Source organism: Bidens hawaiensis, unplaced genomic scaffold (assembly GCF_021521415.1).
Source record: "Bidens hawaiensis isolate Kalapana, Puna unplaced genomic scaffold, B.hawaiensis_p1.1 tig00044876_1, whole genome shotgun sequence".
Taxonomy (NCBI): Eukaryota; Viridiplantae; Streptophyta; class Magnoliopsida; order Asterales; family Asteraceae; genus Bidens; species Bidens hawaiensis.
The window spans coordinates 34631-45255 of NW_027497988.1; the positions used below are offsets into that span (position 1 = coordinate 34631).

The window sequence follows — 10625 nt, forward strand, 5'->3', positions numbered from 1 at the left end:
GTAACTCGATTATAAGCTGTTCGTTTATTTTGGATTTCTATCTAATACTTATGTATACATAACAAACTTAAGGACAAACCTTTACCTAATTATGAATGAATGTACTAGATAAAAGATATGGGAATGCAAGTATGCAACTCATCTTATTAGAATATAGTCTGTGTAGATGTTAAGACCATTCGCTATGGGGCGCGATGGAGGTGGTTGCTGGGCGCCGTTGGGCACGGAACACCACTAAGGGGCGCCCTGGTGGTGGGGCGTGGTGGTGCTGGTCGTTGGAACGCTCGACGCGGAAGAGGAAAACAAGTGCCCCCCCCTCTCCAACAACTCTCTCCATCTCTCTCTCACACACATTATATATATAAATGGGCGCTCTTGGGGCATTAAACCATAACGGAACATTATTGGTTGGGGATTCGATGCCCCTGGTGCTTACGTGACGCTGACGTGGCACTATGGAGGGGCTTCGATGCCCCCAACCATAGAGGATGGTCTAACCATAGTTCACGGCTAATTTTATTGTACCTAGTTCTAACTGGGCTTCTATATACATGAGCAAGTTATCCTCAACTCAAAATTTTGTAAGTGTTAACATATATCACATTCTTAATGAACTAATTGAACGAGTTACAAGCCATGAATTAGTTGAATGATGTTATGATGTCAATGCGTATGCGTTTAAAACTAGACCAGACCGAAAGGGAGCCACATAATGCACACCATGTCGGTTTAGTTGACATGGTTAGGTATCCGTTGATGAACTGATCGATGCAGCTAGGCAAGGTTAATCAGGATTTACGGTTTGAGCTGGGCAATCAAGTCCGATTCAGAAAGTTCCACGACTCAACTTTATAAAGGTTGAAAAAGAAAAGTGTGCCACATGGGTAGGCAAGGGTGATTGGGTTTCACGTTTTACACCCAAAACATGTGTTGTGGTAGTTTGAAATACGGTGGTGGGTTCCGGTCGAGTAAAATGATTAGGTAAAATGCTATTTAATATTAAATCGACTCCGCCCCGCACCCATGAGCCCCTCTGGATCCGCCTAGGTTCCTACCCGTCTTGATTCTTGACTTTATTAAACAAACCCGGAACCAGTTTTAAAAAATCGAGCACTTTGTTATATTTAATATATTTGAGTATGGTATTTTAATACTTTTTAAAATAACTTCGATGAGCATAGGCTGGTCATTAAAGTATATGTCGTGTAATTATCTATATAAGTTGTTTGATTAGTAATATATGTTGCGTACGTAATTTGTGTGTAGTTATTTAGCTTTGTGCTTAATTAGTTTTACCCTTCATTCAAGGGCACGCGTTGCATTTGGATCACTTTGTACGTCTTGTAGGCTAAGATACCATTTTACATTATATGCTTAAGTTGTATAATACCTTCATGTGACAAAAATAGTATTTTTATTACAATAGTATTTCATATGTTCACTAGGAGATATAAACTAATTACATATTTTTATAATTATTATGTTTGGATTAATAATAGAAAATATCTTACATGATTTTGATCTTTCTATACATGGGCGTTCCAAACCGATTAAAAGCCGTTAAAACCAGTCAAAACCCCGATTATATCCAGACTGAACCTGATTCTTGATTTTATTGAACATACTCGGAACCGATTTTTTTTAAAAAAAAAACCGGACTTGTGCACCTTACTAAGTAACCTTACAGGCCATCTTGTTCGTACCATGAGGCTAAGGCCCACTGATTAAAGCCCAAACTCAAGCCCATTAGTCTCAACCGATGTATCTCCCACATATGACCTCTAAATTATATTAAACTCTAATTCTTGATTTCTCATTGTACATTTGTACCTCTAAATTTGTTAGGTACGTTTCAAAATGATTATATTATTAATGCATGTTCAATTAACTTGATGCATTTTTACTTTTTATTTTTCATACATTTTAACCATGAATTACTTTTCATTGTCAAGTTTAATTGGTTTTGCTACAATTTTATTCCAAATTTTGTTACTAATCCTTGGGGGGGGGGGGGGGGGGGGAAGACTACTTTGTAGCATTTTAGGCTCAACTTGTATATGCGTGTTTTAGAACTCGCTTGACACTAGTTAATTGGTAGGGTGCCGACTAACTATTAATAACACGATCTATAGACTATCGGAGTGGAATTTTTATGTAATTTTTCAAAATTAAAAAACTACACATAAAAGTTCATGTAATGACTTCAAACTCAAACATAACAAATCAATGAGAAAACTAAAGTCCTGTTATCTTTAAAAACTTTAAAAAAAGGGTAGAATACTGATTAATGAGCTTGACCAACTACTGATTAACGGACCCGATTAGGTGAAATTGCATCGGTCTAGGGCTGATTAACTATTAATATTGATACATGTTTTAATTCATTTCCAAATTATTTATAAGATTGATGGGACTCTCTGTTGGATAAAAGCATGTTGTACAAGATGGTGTTTCTCAATATCTTCGTTCCGATGATCGTACACGATTAACTTATCATCCCGTATCAATGGAAACCGGAGCAATTCCTCAAGTAACATCATGTTTTTTATGTTTTCAGCATTACATTTTATCTTACTCTTTTAATTAAGTAAAATAATGAGGCTTAGGGGTCAAGCATAAATTCAATTCTAGCAAAATTTTCCCTCATGATCTTTTAATCTTTCATCTCATTCATTCTAGACATCCATGGGTTATGGGTCAAAATCATTTTTGACAATTGGGTCATAAAATAGTCAATATTCCTTATAATGTTTTAATCAATCTCTCATCTCATTCATCATAGCTATCTATGACTCATGAGTTAAAATCATTTTGGCAATTGAGTTATGAAGTAGTCAATTTTCCCTCATAATATTTTAATTTCTCATCTCATGAATCCTAGTTATCCATGGATCATAGATCAAAACTATTTTAGCAATTAAGTTATAAACATTCATGAAATTAAAAGTAAAATATTGATTAAATATCAAAAAAAGTAGAAATAAGAAAGTTAATTAAATAAATAGAAAATAGCCATCCTAAGCTTATCTTCTTTGTAAACGCCGAACAACTTGTAAAGTCCGGATAAACCATAGTTCCTCCAAAAGATGTTCACAAAATCTACTTTTAGAGACTAGACAAAGATCTACAACACTCCATCTCCCAAGAGGTTTGTAGCATGCTTCATCTGGTTTGCTCTGCTTAGGCTAGAGCAAGGCCATGCTTTTGTTTAATCAAGGCCACGCTAGGTTAGAGGCATGGCCACACTTTTGTTTGGTAAGGCCACACTTTTGTTCACATCCAGTAAGCTTGAGTTTCACTTCAAACTCTAAACCTATAATTTCACAAATAATACAAATAAGCTTCTAATCTCGTGAAATTAATAATAATCGTTAAGATAACGAGGATAAATGTTGGTAATAAATATGTATTATTTTAAGCACATCAAACATCCCCACACTTGAACTTTGTTTGTCCTCAAGCAAATGAAACAAACTTCACAATAGCAAAAATAACCCGCAAGCAATAATCGTTCAAAGTTTAAAGGAATTACAAGCAAACAACTATTGAAGTTACCAGTCAAGCCTAATAAAAATGAAGACATAGTCTAAAGAACATTACGAATTAGTTGTCATCACATTCCCACATTGCAAAGCTCACAATGGTCACACACACTCGGCAAGGAACTTAAGGGCAAGCTTTCAGCATCAATGCTCATCAAGCCCGAAACTCGAATGTCGTGGTGAACGGTACTTTCTAGTTAATAAGCACCATGCTTCGGTATTATTTGATTCGGGAGCCGATATGAGCTTCATTTCCTTTGATTTTGAATACATACTTGATGTGCCCCGTAATAAATTATCTGTAAGTCTCGTGAGAGGATTTTTCGATGTGATATCACGTGAACTCGTTGTTAGGCGGAATTAAACAATGAATGGATTCAATATAAAGCAAACAAACAATAAGAACACGATGCTAATGCTTCAAAACACACGTTTATAACGTCGGGTGCTTAAGCCCTTTGTAAATAATTACAAAATAATACTTCTCGTCTCTCTCTCTCTCTCTCTCTCTCTCTCTCTCTCTCTCGTCTACGTCCAACCCCCAGGGCCGGCCTAGGGGTGTGGCCGGGTAGTAGACGGCCACAGGCCCGAAATTTTAAAAAAAAATTATATGTAGTTTTATGAAAAAAATATGTATAATCAATGTTTCAATATAATTTCATAACCCTTAGTTTGGTCTAGTGGCAAAGAGGTATGAAATCTAACCAAGATGTTATAGGTTTAGTCTTAGTTAAGATATTTTTATGTTTATTTTTATACACATGTTTTTATACAACTCAAATCATAACTAAGTAAGCCCACTTCAAATTAAATTGTTTAAACAAAAAAAATGTTCCTTTTACTTAATGTCCAAAAACTTTTTCGCCTTTGGCCCAAATTTTTTTTTTCGTATTTTCGGAGCCGGCCTACCAACCCCAAAGCCAATTAACACTACATCATATTTATACACATGCTAACCCTAAGCCCAAACATATTAAGCCCACCGAAAACATGATTTCGGTTAACATATAGAAACCCAAAACTAAGCCCAATAACTAAGCGTAAACCATTAAGTGTGGGCCAACATTCTCCCCCTTGGTTTACCGCTTGAATATTACTCGTGCTCAAGTATGTTAGCATCAGCTTCCTTGTATGCTCTCGCCCACAATCTTGTGAGTATAATAGCTTCCGCCATTCTAATATATTCCTTAGCAGCTGGCTCGTATAGAGGTTCAACAGTAACCCGAAAGCCACTAAGAATCTTTATATCACTTTCGTCAAACTTCAACAAATCCCTTGGATCAACAAGACGATACTGTCCTTGAACAAGTCGTATAATGACAGTAGTTGTTTCACCATCGTATGTCCAAAACTTCATCCCCTCAAGAGTACCCTCAGGAAATCTCTTAGTGATCGGAATAGATGTCTCTTTATCAGTTGGAGGCCACATCACATTCACCAAAGTCTTGTTAATGCGAGGATCACGAACTCCCTTTGCTTTATTTAGAATGACTCAGCAGTATTCATGTTGGGGAATCCACGTTCGACCTGATTACTCAATTAATTACTCAAATAATTCAAGAAGTTAATGGCCTTTGGATCATTGTTAGGGTTGTGGAAAGGAGCATTTATCAGATATGTTAATTCAACCTTTGTCCACGAACCAAAACTCTTCATCTTCTTATAATATTCGGTGTTACCCGACTTTCTCTTGACCCACCACAACTGTTTATCCACGCCATAACCCCACGAAACAACACCACATCCTCGTCCTCATTAGTTTGATCATATGCCGCTGGAGTAACTCGCCCTGTTTGGGACGAGGGAAACGACATTTTATATTATTGTTATGCTAGTTGTAATTCGTATTTATCGCAAGGAATTGTCATTTCCAATATAATTATATACAAAAATTGTAATTATTTGCTCAACTTTATGTTGACAAATATATATTTTTTCACGCTTGACACATGTAGCTTTTTGGGATGAAGAAAGAAGTTAAAGAATAAATTGATACATTAAGTTGCATGTTGAATAAAGAATAATTTTTATTTTTTTTAAGTTTTTTATTGTAATGTCATTTCCGTTAAGACAATATTATGTTTTTGTGTACTTGACCATTATATGAAATAAATAATTTAGATATTGACACGCTTATTTTATTTAGTGTATTTTGAGCTATGATACAATATTGTCGCGCCTCGACATGTCCCGCCGTAGGTTGAGATGTGACATAGAGGAGAGGTGGTGAATAATTGTGTTTGGGACTCTCTGCAACATTGACAGAGAGTCTCTTGGGAGGTAAAACAGGTGAAAGTATGTAATTTAATAAAACAAACATAATATTGTAACATCCTAATTTCGGTTTTATTAATAGAATAAATATCGTCTATTTTATAGTGGGTCGTTAACGGTTTAGAGAAATAGAATACGAGTTGGGCTAGTGTTGGGTTAAATGGATATGGATTATGGACTTGGATTATGAAAGAAAGAGGAAAGGACCATGGGCTTAAGCCCATGATCCATAATTATATAAACCATTAATCCCTCATTTAATTCATTCTCACACATTCCATACACCACCCAAAACACACACTTAAGATTTCTCTCTAGTTCTTCCCTATCTACACCGAAACCAAGAAGGAAACCGAGCACCGACCCGAGGTAATACTAGTATGATGTTTTATTAGCTTAAACCCGTTAGATATAGTCGCGAAACGACGAGCCGACACCGTTTAACCGTTTAAATCACGAGATCCGGTTGGAATCGGGTATAAACCGAACCTATGATGAGCTTAGGGATCACCCTAGCTCAGATCTGGTCGAACGGGGCGAAAAACGAGTTAAAGGGAATATAACGAACTAGCTTTGATTCGTGTACTAATTCGTTAAGGAAAGACTGACGAACTAGCTTCAGTTCGTTAAGTCCAATTCATATGTCGACCAGTTCGTTATAAGGCTTAATTCGTTATGAGGACTGGTTCGCTATGAGGGTCCAATTCGCCAAGAAGACCAATTCGTTAAGCAGACCAAACGAATATGGACCAATTCGCTAAAAAGGCCAATTCGTTATGAAGTAACAAATTAGCCAGTTCGCTATGAAGGACAGAAGTAACGAATGAACACCAATTCGCTAAAGAGCATCTTAACGAATCAGAATTTTGAAAGAATGATAGAACAGTCCCTGGACTTAGAAAAGAATGATTTAATTACAATTAGGCCCTTGAACTTTTAAGTAGCAAATTAGTTAACGATTCAAAATGTTAATGGAAAATGTGTTACGACAGCTCGACCCCAGCCAGGGGCTCTGCCCCTTGGACCCGCTAGGGGCTGCCGCCCCTAGAACCCCGCTGTCAAGGGCGCTGCCCCCGGACCCCCGTTCGTTGAGGGTAATAACTAAACTAGAAAGACGATATGTGGAGTGATAGTTTACTGAAACATATAATTATTATACAGTTAGTCGTGCACAACTCAAGAAGGGGATAACCGTAAACGGTGAACGCAACCGCATTGAGGTGAGTTTCTAGCCCCATTTATGTGTTATGTTTTCGGGGCTGTGTGCATACTCAGTATGTTTGTTAATACGCTTATCCTAAGAGATATGTGTATGCCTTATGTGAATAATGTGAAATGTATGAATGATTGCTTAATGGTACGTGAACGATCTTCGGATATTGCACGTACTGTCAGGTTGTAACGCTATATATAAGGTAAGTATGATATGTATGCTTATGTGTATGAACGTGATAAAGTTAATAAAAGAAGGAAAGGATGGTTGTATGGTTGTATGGTTACGAAAAGGGTACCGAGCCCTAATACTACTCGAGGTATGATGTATGGTTGTATGGTAACGAAGAGGGAATCGAACCCTACTAATATTCGAGAACTAGGGAACCGAACCCTACTAATATTCGAGGAAGAGGGTACCAAGTCCTAATAATACTCGAGGAACGAGGGTACCGAGCCCTAATAATACTCGAGGAATGTAGGGCGTAATGCTCTTTATAACGTAAGATATGAAAGCAAGTTAGTACAAAAGAAAGTATGAAAGTATGAAAGTATGATTGAAAGAATATAAGTTTATGTGTATTGTATAATGTATGATTAACTAGAACTCACTCAGCGTAGCTGACTTTTAGTATGCACGCAGGTGAGTAGGATGAGGCAGCTCGCTTGAGGAGACACGTGGCATTGAATAAGAGGCTGGCATCAGAAGGCTCAAGACGTGATATGTTTTAATTACTTTGTTTTTGAAAGATAAGTTGTTTGTTTAAGACAAGTTTTGGATTGTTACGAAATGTTTTATGAAAGTTTTTAATGTTCCGCGAATGTTTTAATTAACTCTGATATTTAGAACTGCGTTTATGAGTAAATCCAACACGAAAGTAGGGCTACCGGTAACGGGGCCTTACAAATATTTTAGATTAACAAGGTATTTTGATCATTTTGAAAAAAATGATATTAACTTGACATAAAAGTTAACATAACTTAGTGTTAAAATACAATTTTGTGACACATTAAAACCACAAACCCTAAACATGTGTTTTTTAGAGTTGGTATTCAAACTTGTTAGTTTGCACAAATCAAAAAACCATTTGTATAACTTTAATTTGTAATGTTAGAAGGTGAAATTAATCTTTCATCTTTATAAATTGGGGATGGTAAAATTTGTTGGGATTTATATATTGATGGTCTTGTAATTAATATGGATGGAAATATATATATAAGGTATATACTTTGTTAATATTATTATTTTCTTATCCAAAAATATTAAATTTACAGCCTTTTACGTATTTCATATTAGGCTGCTTTAAGCAATACAAGTATTCTAAAAGTCAATGTTGCATTAGCTACCACATCATATAAACAACCCGAGGTTGACGTGAGTGATGAAGAGTTTCTACATTTTGACACCTCAGCATTCCCAGGTCATAGTTACAATAACTAAGGTGATACATTTATTCTACAACTTATAATAATATAACTTTATTTTTATTTTTTGGTTTGTATCTTCAATTATGTATAGATTGGAAAGGATTATGTTGTAGATGCACCTTCCGAAGAGGAGTCACAAATGAACTCCGTTGTTTCGGTTTCGTCAATGGGGAAGGTTCCTTTGTGGGTTGACCAAGAAAGGGCAGGTTTAGACCCGAGCGTGGTTCTTGATATGGTATCGGTAGCGTGTAAGCAGGCAATATTAATGAATAAATTGGATTCCGAGATAGCTGTAGCTGGAAAGTTTTAGAGTTGTTGGTTAATGTGGATATAAAATTCCATCATCTTTTTATTTATTTATTTATTTATTTTATTTATTTATGTTTGCTTTTTACTAATTAGGGTCTTCAGCATGAATGCATGATTATAAAGTTATACTATTTCAATAGTGATATTAAGTTATATTAAACTCTTGGAGATAGGGGTTTTAGTTTTATACTTTTATGCATTTAAATTCACTTCAAATAATTTTTGGTCCATTTGTGACACATAATAAAGTGCAACTCCTAATCAATTGTATCAGTGTGACAGTGTGTTTCTCACTTTTAGGGGACCCAAGACGAATCTTTTTTACATTGAATGGTTATTATTATATATTTATATTTAAAGTATTCATAAAATAATTACACATATATAAATATATATATAAATGTGTGTGTGGGGTGGGGCGTATATAAAAATTGTAACTATAAATTTATATACAAACTTTATAAAGACGTCAACATGCTTAGGTGTGCTTGCACAACGAACAGATCTTTGGTTGCAAATTGTTGTTGCTCGCCTGATAAGTCTAAGACAGGATGAAACGAATAAATCTTAATTATAAGCGAGATGGATTGGCTTACACTTGGCAGCTCAGGGTGCCACACGATTGAAAATATGACCCCCTGACATCTAGGTCGAGCTCTTTTAAGCTAAACTAGTATGAGTTGTGGCTCTGCTTAACTCGTTTACAAATATTGGAAAAGGGGAAATGTAAAAGGATGAAAAATTCAGACAATGAGAATATCATAATATAACAAACAGTAATCAAGGTACCGACTTACAGTTATTTTCTCATAAGTTACATTAGATAAAGGAACTTAAAAGAAACAAAAGAAACGCCTAAGAATTAAGTTAAGCTAGCTTTTCTAAAGATGAAGTGAGGTATCCACTTCATGTTTATTTGGATCAACTTTCCAAAAGTCCATTACTTGTGTGTTTCTTTCATCATTTTGTGGTTCTTCTTGCTTGGTGTCTAAACCTCGTCCAAGAAAGACCGAATTATGAGAATTTGGTCTTGTTATCATCAACTCATGGTGCGCCAATGATCGAACTGGTGGCTCGTAGCGGTTAATAACTTGACCGCTTCGACTGATGGTTCCAGACTCGGGGAACCGCTTTAAAAGCTCCATCTCTTGCCTCTTCTCCCTCATTCTCTCCAACTGCCTAAATCTTTCTTGCAAGAGCGCTATAGACGATCCACTACTTCCAGCACCAGCACCACCACCACCACCACCGCCTCGTCTTTCATTGGAATGCAGAACCATTGTTGATGTTCCTTGTGTTGATCATATGGAAATGTGAGTCTTATATTATGGCACATAGGTGTATGTATGTATTTTAATAATATCTTGAATTAAGTGCAAGCCTCCCTTTGTTGATTCTAAGCACAAGATCCAAGGGGGAAGAAGATTTATGACAACAAAAGGACTTTTTGACGAGGTAAAGTGTGTGAAAGTGAATCCAAAAACATTTGGAATGTTGTGTTTGTGAAAATATATGATTAGGTTTGATACTCTGGCCAGGTTTTGTGGTTTTTGAATGCTTTAATGCTTTGTAAAAGATGGTTACATCTTTGGTTTCTTGTTTGTGTATTTTGTGCATTCCTTTTTATCTCCAAGATACTATAACAATAACAATTATTAATAATAAAATAAATAATTTAAAAATAAGAATAATAACGATGCTAACAATGTGAGTTATATTTTATGGTGCGGCTAGATACGTCTATAAAATTATAAGTGGTTTAGATGAATAGTTTTAATCAGTTTGACAGAGTAATGGATATGGAAATAAATTATTAATGATGATCACTAGCTAAACCTCTGAAAAGCTTTTGGGTGTTTT

The 10625-nt window shown here is 35.7% G+C and overlaps 1 pseudogene; it reads left to right on the plus strand.

The window, feature by feature from the left end:
• The first annotated feature begins 5109 nt into the window (after positions 1-5109).
• Positions 5110-8766, plus strand: LOC143595296 (uncharacterized; annotated as a pseudogene).
• The last annotated feature ends 1859 nt before the right edge of the window (positions 8767-10625 follow it).